The following is a 13,189-nucleotide window of genomic DNA, read 5'->3' on the forward strand; positions in this document are numbered from 1 at the left end:
GAACTCACTGACCCATGACACCACAGAGACACCTACCAGCAGCTGGTTTGCCAGGGCCGCTGCCCAGCACCCTGCACCACTCCCTCCCCATGCCAGAGCTTGCAAGGCACTAGCTTGGAGTCATGGCCACTTGGGGCTGCTGAAGAAAAGCCAGCAGAGTGACACAGAGGAACCGTGCTGCGCCCATAGCACAGAGGTCGATGAATCAAAACCCTCTTCTGCCAGCACCGGCCTCCTTCTTCTTCCACTGGGCCTTCAAGCGAGGGGGCGGCTGGCACAGCGCCAAGAGTCTACCCTGTGGGGCAGGAGGTGGCTGATGCCCGCAGCCCGCTGGGGAGCTCCCAGAAGCTATTAAGGGACAGAGACTCCTAAATGCCCTGAGTAACAAGGGTTTGGAGTTCATTGAGGTCAGTGAGGGGGTCACTATGTCGGCCCTGTAACCCTGGGTGTCGGGTCGCTGTGCAGCTTTGATCTCGAGCTCGGATCCCAACAACCGATCAGCAGCCCACAGCCTCCCGCTGGGTCTGCCCCACCTGGTTACTCCTTACAGGCTGATCTGACCCCCCTTCCCACCCCAGATTCCTCCCTAATCATCCTACTGGCACTCAGAGCCACAGATGTGGAGGTGCTGGAGGAGGGAGGTGTGACTCTAGGGTGGGGGTCTTCTCTAAAGGTGGCTGCAGAAAGGTGGTGCTCAGCTCTGTCAGCGACCTGCCCAATTGCCAGGGGATGCAGACATTTCTGTAAGGCACATAAAGGGGGTGTTTGGCTTCCAAGCTAATGTGAGGCATGTGCATTTATGAGAGGGAATTTCCGACCTGCCAGCAGTTAAGCCATAGCACTCCAGTGGCCTAATGGATATGGCATTGGCTTCCAAAGTCAGAGACTGTGGGTTCAAGTCCCCTCTGGGGTCTCCTTTCTCTAGAGAGTAAAGAAACCTTGGTCTTATTTTCAAACATGTGTTAGGGGTTGGTCTGGAAAATTTAAAGAAAATCCCAATACCCTTAGCATGATGCAGACACTGGCTGTTTCTGATCTTTTACTGTTCATTGAGAAATATTTCCTTAATGATGTTATGGAATATCGGGGCGGGCTATGAAGGCACCATTCTTCCTGCTTTCACCCTTCGAGACAACATGGCTACATGGCATGGGGCCAATGCGCACCTCCCAGCCAACTGCTAGAGAAGACAACAGCAACACAGGCAGGGATGGCAGCAGGGCAGGCTGCAGCTCCAGGAAGAAGGTGGTACCAGGTCTCATCAATGGGGAGGTGGCCACCCCAGCGTGCACAAGGCTGACCCATCAAGTGTGGTGTGTGCTGCAGCGTGCCCCTACTCACTACAAATGATGGTGGAGGGCAGCGTGGGGAAAGCTTGCACTAGTGTTGCCTGTATCTGTGCCAAGGATAAATGGAGGACATGGCCATGCAGGCTGGGCCTGACACTTCCCAGTGCTACATTCACTCCGAGTACACCTCAAATGCTACACCAAGGCTGGCGAGTTCCCCATGAATTCCCACGTGAGCACACACACTGCACCCACACACACAGTGCCACTGTCCACCACCCATTGCACACACACACACACACACACACACACACACACCATGCGTGCTGCGCACACATCGACTGAAACCAAAGAGACACAAACTGCACACTGAGGAGACGGCTGGTTTGTTTACAAGTTGCTGTTATTTACAAAGGTACTGAAGTGTGATCTGTTTGGGGTTTTTTGAGGGCAGAAACGCAATGGATGAGAATCTCATGTCCCTGAGCTGCCAGGTGACAGTGGCAGGAAAAAAATGCAGTGCAATGAATTTTAAAAAGACACTAATAAATAATTTAACAAAGAGAAGTAATTAAATAAAAAAATCCAGTTGACTCTCATTCTGGAGGCTTGTTCCCACCACAGAGAGCGAGGGGCAGGGAGCTACTGGGAAAGGCAGGTGGTGAAGTCTGAGGGAGCATATTCAATTAAACAAATTGTAACAGCCAGCTACAAAATACTCCATTCTGGTAACAAAATACAGAGTATATAAATCTACAAGTAACACAGCCACACACAGCTCAAAAAGGGTGTCCACTTAACAACAGGTTTCAGAGTAGCAGCCGTGTTAGTCTGTATTCACAAAAAGAAAAGGAGGACTTGTGGCACCTTAGAGACTAACCCATTTATTTGAGCATAAGCTTTCGTGAGCTACAGCTCTCATCCTCGGATGCATTCAGTGGAAAATACAGTGGGGAGATTTATATACATAGAGAACATGAAACAATGGGTGTTACCATACACACTGTAACCAGAGTGATCACTTAAGGTGAGCTATTACTAGCAGGAGAGCGGGGGTGGGGGGGATTTGCAAACTGGATACAATTAATTTAGGCTTGACTAGAGACTGGGAGTGGATGGGTCATTACACAAAGTAAACCTATTCCCCCATGTTTATTCCCCCCCACCCTCCACTGTTCCTCAGATGCTCTTGTCAACTGCTGGAAATGGCCCACCTTGATTCTCACTACAAAAGGTTCCCCGCTCCCCCTGCTGGTAATAGCTCACCTTAAGTGATCACTCTCATTACAGTGTGTATGGTAACACCCATTGTTTCATGTTCTCTATGTATACAAATCTCCCCACTGTATTTTCCACTGAATGCATCTGATGAAGTGAGCTGTAGCTCATGAAAGCTTATGCTCAAATAAATGGGTTAGTCTCTAAGGTGCCACAAGTCCTCCTTTTCTTTTTGTGAATACAGACTAACATGGCTGCTACTCTGAAACCTGTTATATATTTGCAGCAAATATTGTATAAAGGTTGTTGTGTAAGGGGTCTATGGAGAGGTTATGATTAGCTGATTATGATTATGCTATCTGTCTGCATGCATCATTTTTGTAGTTGAAGTTATACATATTGGCTATGTACTTGTAAATCAATGTGTTTTGATTCTGAAGTAGCCTTAGTAAAGCATTTGGTCAGCTTCTTGAGAAAGGAATGTGCAAATTAAGTGCCCAATCAAGAAACACTTAACTGACAATGGATCTTGGAAAACTCCAATCCACATAAGAAGTCTTCCTGGGAACATGCAAGGTAGCATGTGGGCCATGGCTGCCACCTGTAAAGAACTAAGTCATGCATGGACATATGACTTGCCCATGTGACTCCAGACTCCATTTTGCTGTAATTTTCCACAGTAAGCACAAAGAGGTGTCCTTAAACCTGGAAGAGACTATAAAAGGCAGCTGCCTTACTTCTATCTTGTCTTCAATCCTGCTTCATACCTCTTGAGGGACTTTGCTACAAATGGAAGTTCTGAACAAAAGGACTGAATAACCCATCCCAGCTGTGGATACACTCCAGAAACTTGATTTGAACCTGCAGTTTATTCTATCACTTCTACAAGCATGAACCAAGAACTTTGCCATTATGAAGGCTTCCATTTAACCAATTCTAGCTCTCATCTCTATCTTTTTCCTTTTATGAATAAACCTTTACATTTTAGATTCTAAAGGATTAGCAACAGCATGATTTGTGGGTAAGATCTGATTTATATATTGACCTGGGTCTGGGGCTTGGTCCTTTGGGATCAGGAGAACCTTTTTTCTTTTACTGGGGTATTTGGTTTTCATAACCATTCATCCCCATAACGAGTGGCTCTGGTGGTGATACTGGGAAACTGGAGTGTCTAAGTGAGTTGCTTGTGTGACTTGTGGTTAGCCAGTGGGGTAAAACCAAAGTCCTCTCTGTCTGGCTGGTCTGGTTTGCCTTAGAGGTGGGTAAACCCCAGCCTTGGTCTGTAACTGCCCTGCTTTAAGCAATTTGTCCTGAATTGGCACTCTTAGTTGGGTCCCACCAGAACCAGCATTGTTCCACTCTCTCTGGTGGGAAATTAAAAACAAAAAGAAGCAGAAACCTCTCCCCCTGCCAGCACTCCCAAAGAAGCAAGGTTCTACTTAAAGAAATGAATAGGCAATTACATGCACATACTCCTCTAGGAGAAGGCAAACACAAGGGCGGGAACTCGGGAGTAGGGCTGTGGCAAGGGCGGAGCCTTATGGAAAGGGGCGGTGCAGGAGCAGGGCCTCAGAGGAAGGGGTGGTGCTAGGGCAGATCGTAGGAGGAATGGGCGATGACCGGTTTGGTCACAGAGACCCCCTTGGGAATGTCACCTGACGTGCTGGAATTACCTCTGAGCCCATTTTCCCTGCCAGTTAGGGGCTCCCAGAACCCTGCCTTGTTGAGCCAGATATGCCAGCCTGCTGCAACGCAGATCCAGGTCTGGTCCACACCCCCAAAGCTGCAGACTTTAACCAAAACCTGCTCAGCAGGTCACCTATCTCCAGCTCCCAGACACCCAGCTCCCAATGGGATTCAACCTCCAAATAAATCTGTTTTACTCTGCATAAAGCTTATACAGGGTAAACTTCTAAATTGTCCACCCTCCATAACACTGATAGTGAGATCTGCACAGCTGTTTTGACTGTGGGGATAATGGAACACCTCCGGTTCGACCTGCTCCTTGGTATTGATGTTTTTCTGCGAAGCTCAGGTTAAAGTATTTGCCTGCAGCAGGAGAGAGTGTTCTGCTGGGACCCCCAAGGGAAAGGGTAAGGTCTCAGGAAGTGCTGAGAGAATGGGAGAGAGTCTCCTTGATTCTTCTGCAGCTGGGGGAAGCTGTGTGTTTCCAGGTGGGAGAGTGGTTGAGACCAACTCCTACGCTGCAGCTCGTGGCAACACCACATCAGGAAGGGATGGGGGTGAAATGCCTGCCAGGGAGAGAATGGTCCAGGTTGTTAGCTGCAGCAGGTTACAGCTGAACCAGAGACAAAAGCGGCTCTAGGGAGCAGAGCACAATGTAGCCCAGAGGAGAGCCCAGAGAAGGGGCAGAGAATCTCAGAAACCACTGAGGTGGGTGAGGATTCCTGTGACTCAGTAACACAGGGAAGCGGGGTGCTTCCAAGTATGGGAGGGGCTCAGACTAGCTCCTTACAGCAGAAGGCAACATGCCCTCAGTGCAGGGGAGGTGTTGTCAGTGATTAAGGAAATGGTCCCAGTTGTTGGCTGGCAGAGTTCTGCAGCTGAAGGAGGGGGCCCAGAGGAGGAAACTGGGGAAGGAATAGTGGGGGTACAGGAATGTCTCCTCATGAGTCATCTGGGCCAGAACACTAGGAGGATGGCTGGGTCAGCATCTGTGCACCCAGGCATGCAGCCTGTGACTCAGGTTTTGAGAAGAAACTGTGTAACTGACTTCCTGGAGGGGAGCAGTCACACAGCTGGCTTCTCAGGGACAGAGAAAGGGGTGACAGAGGGTACCCCAATCCAGGTCCCAATTTTTTCAGGACGCTATGTCTGATACGTTTTTGGAAAGTAAATGTGTCTCTTTACATCAAGATGCAGCTCCAACACCTGTCACAGCAGAGGAGTTGAGACCAGGAAATTGCTAGGTGGTCGTCTGCCAGAATACAAATGACCCAACTCATGGGGGCAGGGGGCTTTCCCCCAGGCTGGTGAGACACAGAGAGCAGTTATGGGAAAGCTGCTGGGAAAGGGTGAATCCAATCAAAGGTTGAACACCCCTAGCCCAGAGAGCACGGATCACAGCCCTCTAGGGCGCAGGGGAGGACTCAGTGCTGGGAGGGGGAAACACAGGGTAACCCCTAAAGGGGAGCAGCATTTCCTACATACACATACAAGTCCTGGGGTTGGGAAACTGCTCCCCACAGGGCCAGCCAATGTTCAGGACCCCCCTGGGCCCTTATCTTGCCAGATCCTGAGATATCAAAATACCAGAAACATACGTAAATTAAGAGCGCACACAGAGGGGAACACTGGAGGGAAAGAAAAACCAGTGACTGATTACATGGGAGAGAATCAAAGGACACCATGGGTAACGAACAAACTAACCTCAAACTACACTATCGGAACGGAGAGCGTGGTATCCTAAAGATACTTGTAAACACCCATCTGTGGTGATAAATGTTGGTATTAATGTTAAGTTTTGAGGCTAAGAATTTCGACACGGATGTTACACCTTATGATGATGCTACTTTTCCATTAATACCTGTAAACCGGTTTAAAGTTTATCACAGCAGAGAAACCATAAAAAAACCTGGTTTGCTGTGTGTGAATGGGGAAACTGAGGCACGCTGCCTCATGGCCTTTATGGCTGGATGCCAAGAGAACTATACCCAGAAACTGCCTTCAAGATAGTCAGTGACTAACCCTCCTTCAGTAAACTAAGAGGGGAGGTCTGATGCTCTGTACCTTGAGGGAACACCCTACAACCCTATGTTCATCTTTATAAAATGATTGTGTGGCATCCAATGCAAAGCTTGTCATGTTGGATATCTTCGGAAGGCTCATGATGCACTGAGCATGGTTGGTATAGTGATGTTATAGTAATTAGAAAAGGAGTACTTGTGGCACCTTAGAGACTAACCAATCTATTTGAGCATGAGCTTTCGTGAGCTACAGCTCACTTCATCAGATGCATACCGTGGAAACTGCAGCAGACTTTATATATACACAGAGAATATGAAACAATACCTCCTCCCACCCCACTGTCCTGCTGGTAATAGCTTATCTAAAGTAATCTTCAGGTTAGGCCATTTCCAGCACAAATCCTGGTTTTCTCACCCTCCACCCCCCCACACAAATTCACTCTCCTGCTGGTGATAGCCCATCCAAAGTGACAACTCTTTACACAATGTGCATGATAATGAAGTTAGGCCATTTCCTGCACAAATCCAGGTTCTCTCACTCCCTCACCCCCCTCCAAAAACCCCCTCCATGAAAAAACTTGCACAGATACAGACAGACATCATCTTCCTTTCCAAATGCAAACAGATGGACATCGTACCAAAAGGACTGAAGGTAAAAAATCCATTACAATCTACATACCACACAGACTACGCTGATAGCTTGTGCCACACGCTCTCAAAGAAACTGCGGAATCACCTGATCAACATCCACTACAGCAAACAGGGAAAGATTAAGAATGAGCTCTCAAAAATGGATACTCTCATAAAAAACCAACCTTCCACACAAACTTCCTCGTGGCTGGATTTTACTAAAACTAGACAAGCCATTTACAACGCACACTTTGCTTCTCTACAAAAGAAAAAGGACACTAAACTTTCTAAACTACTACATGCTACAAGGGGCCACAGCAATGGTTCCCTCAACCCACCTAGCAATATTGTTAACCTATCCAACTATACTCTCAGCCCAGCAGAAGCAGCTGTTCTATCCCGGGGCCTCTCCTTCTGCCCCTCCACCCCCACGAACATGATACAGTTCTGTGGTGACCTAGAATCCTATTTTCGACGTCTCCCACTCAAGGAATATTTCCAAAATACCTCTGAACAACATACTAATCCACAGAGGTCTCCCTACCAACACTACAGAAAGAAGGATTCTAGGTGGACTCCTCCTGAAGGTCGAAACAGCAGACTGGACTTCTACATAGAGTGCTTCCGCCGACGTGCACGGGCTGAAATTGTGGAAAAGCAGCATCACTTGCCCCATAACCTCAGCCATGCGGAACGCAATGCCATCCACAGCCTCAGAAACAACTCTGACATCATAATCAAAAAGGCTGACAAAGGAGGTGCTGTTGTCATCATGAATAGGTCAGAATATGAACAAGAGGCTGCTCGGCAGCTCTCCAACACGAGTTTCTACAAGCCATTACCCTATGATCCCACTGAGAGTTACCAAAAGCAACTACAGCATTTGCTCAAGAAACTTCCTGAAAAAGCACAAGATCAAATCCGCACAGACACACCCCTGGAACCCCGACCTGGGATATTCTATCTACTACCCAAGATCCATAAACCTGGAACTCCTGGGCGCCCCATCATTTCAGGCATTGGCACCCTGACAGCAGGATTGTCTGGCTATGTAGACTCCCTCCTCAGGCCCTACGCTACCAGCACTCCCAGCTACCTTCGAGACACCACTGACTTCCTGAGGAAACTTCAATCCATCGGTGATCTTCCTGAAAACACCATCCTGGCCACTATGGATGTAGAAGCCCTCTACACCAACATTCCACACAAAGATGGACTACAAGCCGTCAGGAACACTATCCCCGATAATGTCACGGCTAACCTGGTGGCTGAACTTTGTGACTTTGTCCTTACCCATAACTATTTCACATTTGGGGACAATGTATACCTTCAGATCAGCGGCACTGCTATGGGTACCCGCATGGCCCCACAGTATGCCAACATTTTTATGGCTGATTTAGAACAACGCTTCCTCAGCTCTTGTCCCCTAAAGCCCCTACTCTACTTGCGCTATATTGATGACATCTTCATCATCTGGACCCATGGAAAAGAAGCCCTTGAGGAATTCCACCATGATTTCAACAATTTCCATCCCACCACCAACCTCAGCCTGGTCCAGTCCACACAAGAGATCCACTTCCTGGACACTACAGTGCTAATAAACAATGGTCACATAAACACCACCCTATACCGGAAACCTACTGACCGCTATTCCTACCTGCATGCCTCCAGCTTTCACCCTGACCACACCACACGATCCATCGTCTACAGCCAAGCTCTGCGATACAACCGCATTTGCTCCAACCCCTCAGACAGAGACAAACACCTACAAGATCTCTGTCAAGCTTTCTTACAACTACAATACCCACCTGCAGAAGTAAAGAAACAGATTGATAGAGCCAGAAGAGTTCCCAGAAGTTACCTACTACAGGACAGGCCTAACAAAGAAAATAACAGAACGCCACTAGCCGTCACCTTCAGCCCCCAACTAAAACCCCTCCAATGCATTATTAAGGATCTACAACCTATCCTAAAGGATGACCCAACACTCTCACAAATCTTGGGAGACAGGCCAGTCCTTGCCTACAGACAGCCCCGCAACCTGAAGCAAATACTCACCAACAACCACATACCACACAACAGAACCACTAACCCAGGAACTTATCCTTGGAACAAAGCCCGTTGCCAATTGTGCCCACATATCTATTCAGGGGACACCATCACAGGGCCTAATAACATCAGCCACACTATCAGAGGCTCGTTCACCTGCACATCCACCAATGTGATTTATGCCATCATGTGCCAGCAATGCCCCTCTGCCATGTACATTGGTCAAACTGGACAGTCTCTACGTAAAAGAATAAATGGACACAAATCAGATGTCAAGAATTATAACATTCATAAACCAGTCGGAGAACACTTCAATCTCTCTGGTCACGCAATCACAGACATGAAGGTCGCTATCTTAAAACAAAAAAACTTCAAATCCAGACTCCAGCGAGAAACTGCTGAATTGGAATTCATTTCCAAATTGGATACTATTAATTTAGGCTTAAATAGAGACTGGGAGTGGCTAAGTCATTATGCAAGGTAGCCTATTTCCTCTTGTTTTTTCCTACCGCCCCCCCCAGATGTTCTGGTTTAACTTGGATTTAAACTTGGAGAGTGGTCAGTTTGGATGAGCTATTACCAGCAGGAGAGTGAGTTTGTGAGTGTATGGGGGTGGGTTTTTGGAGGGGGGTGAGGGAGTGAGAGAACCTGGATTTGTGCAGGAAATGGCCTAACTTCATTATCATGCACATTGTGTAAAGAGTTGTCACTTTGGATGGGCTATCACCAGCAGGAGAGTGAATTTGTGTGAGGGGGTGGAGGGTGAGAAAACCTGGATTTGTGCTGGAAATGGCCTAACCTGAAGATTACTTTAGATAAGCTATTACCAGCAGGACAGTGGGGTGGGAGGAGGTATTGTTTCATATTCTCTGTGTATATATAAAGTCTGCTGCAGTTTCCACGGTATGCATCTGATGAAGTGAGCTGTAGCTCACGAAAGCTCATGCTCAAATAAATTGGTTAGTCTCTAAGGTGCCACAAGTACTCCTTTTCTTTTTGCGAATACAGACTAACACGGCTGTTACTCTGAAACCTGTCGTTATAGTAATTGTTACAGTAAAGTTATAGGATATAATTTTATGTATATAGTTCTGAGGCTGAAAATGTATCCTCATGGCTTAAAGCAAGCCCATGCAAAAGCTCTCCAAGAACAGAGAGGCAGTTCACACCGCGTCAGGGGATGGATGGGACAAACCCAGCCCAGCCTCACAGGAACAATGGACACTGGCTTAGGCAGCAACAAAAGAATCTGTTAAACCCTGGAGGGAATCACCTCCTTCATTTGGGCAGTTGGGGACTGATGAGGTAATGCTCACCTGACTCTGAAGGAGGGGCGGGGGCAAAGCCAAGAGAAAAGAAAGGACATGATAAAAGGGAGAGACATTTTGCCAGTCTGTCTCTCTTCTGCCTACATCTACAGACACCACCAGCACAAAGAGACTGAAACGCTGATCAAAAGGGAGAGCCTGACTGAAAAGTAACCAGCCAGCCTGTGGTGAGAAGGCTCAAAAATTTGTAAGGGCACTGAAAGTGTTAAGATCAGCTTAGAATGCGTTTTGCTTTTATTTCATTTGACCAAATCTGACTTGTTAGGTTTTAAGTGATTATAAGTCAAAGCATATCTTTATAGCTAATAAATCTATTTGTTTGTTCTACCTGAAGCCGTGCATTTGGTTTGCAGTGGTCAGAGGCTCCGCTTGGGATAACAAGCCTGGTCCATGTCAATTTCTTTCTTAAATTGAAGAATTCCTATAAGCTTGCAGCGTCCGGTGGGCATAACTGGATACTGCAAGACGGAGGTTCCCAAGCTTGTGTCTGGGAGCGGAGATATTGGCTAGTGTCATTGGCTTGCAAGTAGCTGGGATCAGCTTACAAGCCAGACGCTGTGCATGAGCGGCCCAGGAGTGGGGGGCTCACAGCAGAGCAGGGTAAGGCTGGCTCCCAGAGTCAAAGATTGGAGTGACTGAGCAGATCACTGGTCTGGTTAAGGGAATGTCACAACAACCAATTGTTTTAGTTAATGAGAGCCACCAAGATTCCAAGCCACCATGAATGGCCCCCACTTTGCATAATTTCAATAGGACTTTAGAGTAATACTTCTTATTTCTAGCTTCAGAGACAATAATGATACATTCATACAAATAGGATGGACACACTCAGTAGATCATAAGCTGTGTAATGAGACCTTTCGCATAAAGCATATTCCAGTTACATCATAGTCACACTTATAAACCTATTTTTATAAAGCACATGCACTGTCATGGGGGGAGGCAGAGGGCAGGAGACGCTGGCATCTTGAGACTGGAACCACAGCCGCAGCACTCTGGGGTGAGGGGCTGGGCAGGAGGCATGGGTGAGGGGGTCCCCTGCCCTGTGCCCCACACCACCTTCTCCATCTGCCTCAGTCACCATCCCTTCTCTTTCTACCTCATTGGCCCCACCCTACCGTCTGCCCCACTCCACCCATCTCTCCAGCCCCAATACACCCCACCTCCCCTTCCTTGACCCTGCTTCCGTCTGCAGCTACCTCCCCCGTCTTCCCCTCCCCACTCGGCCTTCCACTCCCTTCTCCACCCAGCTCCCCGCCTTCCCAGACTTCCTCTCTGCGGGTGGGTGCCCTCCTTTTCCTTGCCGATGGATGCGAAGGCTTCAGTGCATCCCCAGCGACGGCTCAGGAACACCCATCCGGCCCCATGCACTTAACGAGCCAGCGGGTTGTTCAAAGTCCCATCCTAATTCCTGGCACTGGGAGCAAGGGGCTGGGATGGGCCTGCTCTTGGGCAGCTCTTTGGAAGTGGGGCAGCGGCCGGGGCACTGGGGCGTGTACAGTGGGGGAGCAGAGAGCCACTGAACGAACCTGCAAACCTTGGATAGGATGGAAACTCCTTCCTGCCAGGGAGTGTAGCAGCCCGCGCGACTTCCCCTAGTTCCAGGCTCCAGCACCTCAGGGCAGCAGTCCCAGAACTGCCCCGTCACCCGATCCTTCCTCCCGTGCCAGCAACAGGGGGCGGCTCTGAGGCTGATGCTCTCAAGGGGAGCAGCCCCTGCGGAGGGCAGACCCTGGGGAAGCCCAGCACTGGCTGGCGCCTACCCCTGCTCTCCCTGTCAGCTCTCAGGCTCCTCCGCCTCTGGCCAGAGGCTTCTGGGCTGCAACAGCACCACCCTGTGTCAGTTTGGGGGCCAGCACTAGGGCAGAACAAAGCTGGAAGGCCTGTCTGAGGGCACGGCTGCCCCTAAACCGCTAGGGCTACACTGCCAGGGCGCTCCAGTCTAGGGGAGAACGGAGGAGCTGAGGGAGACGGAAGGAGCCTGGGGGTGAACCTGGAGGGTAGTTGGGTGTGGGTGGGACAGTACGGAACAGTTTCTTTGGGGACGGGGGATTGTTAGGGAGTTGGGTCCCCCCTCCCATTCAGCCTCTGGGTCTACAAATCAGACTCAAACCTTTCTCCTCTTCTGATCCTCTAAACTGCTCCCTCTGTGCCAACAGGGACATTTTCACAGGGGGAAAGGAATGAAACTATTCTCTCCTGTGGGGACACTGCTGAGAGACACAGACCCAAAGCCCACACTTCTGGAAAGCACTATGTGTGAGAACCAGCCTCTTAAGTACTTTATGAAACAGCACTAGAGCAGAAATAAGAAAAGCACCCACCTCAGAAAGAGAAAATAGAGAAACTGACAGAAAACACAGCTCAAGGTTACAAATAAAAGAGCAATATGGGACACATTTTTTCTTTTTTTGAACCATCATGCTCTCCCCAGGGGGAGGTGCACCATACCCAGCAGGACTGCAATACCAGTCTGATGCGTGGAGTGGATGGAGCAAGCCTCTATTCCAGATCCCTGTTCCAAAAATCCCTTCAATTGAGTTCTCAGCTAGAGAACATATCAGAGATTAAACTGTTAAGAACAGATTTAATAATTTTATTAAGATGATGTTGAAGTAAAAAGAAAATGGTACAGAGTTTAAGCATAGAAGTTTCTGTTTATCAGGGAATAAGGTACAGATTATCAAGGGGTGCGAAATTCGGCTTAGGAGCTGGTGGCGTAAGGAATACATAATCTGCAATCTCCCCGATTGGGGGTAAAAGTTTAACCGGCTCGTTGCTGCCTCTCTGGGGAAGGAACAGCCACATGGACCTATCCTCCATGAATTTATCTGGTTCTTTTTTGAGCCCTGTTCTAGTCTTGGCCTTCATAACATTCCTCCACCCCGTGTGGCAGCTGGGAGCTCTGGCGTCCGTCTGCAGAAGCTGGGAGCTATGGGGCCATCTGCAATGGCATGGGACTGCGGCT

General features: G+C 48.6%; 1 non-coding gene across 1 annotated transcript; it reads right to left on the bottom strand.

The window, feature by feature from the left end:
- Positions 1 to 12,656: 12,656 nt before the first annotated feature.
- On the bottom strand, positions 12,657 to 12,848 carry LOC144278618 (U2 spliceosomal RNA). Its single transcript, XR_013348619.1, has one exon. It is a non-coding gene; the product is annotated as a U2 spliceosomal RNA (small nuclear RNA).
- Positions 12,849 to 13,189: the final 341 nt, after the last annotated feature.

Source organism: Eretmochelys imbricata, chromosome 22 (genome assembly GCF_965152235.1).
Source record: "Eretmochelys imbricata isolate rEreImb1 chromosome 22, rEreImb1.hap1, whole genome shotgun sequence".
Classification (NCBI taxonomy): Eukaryota; Metazoa; Chordata; order Testudines; family Cheloniidae; genus Eretmochelys; species Eretmochelys imbricata.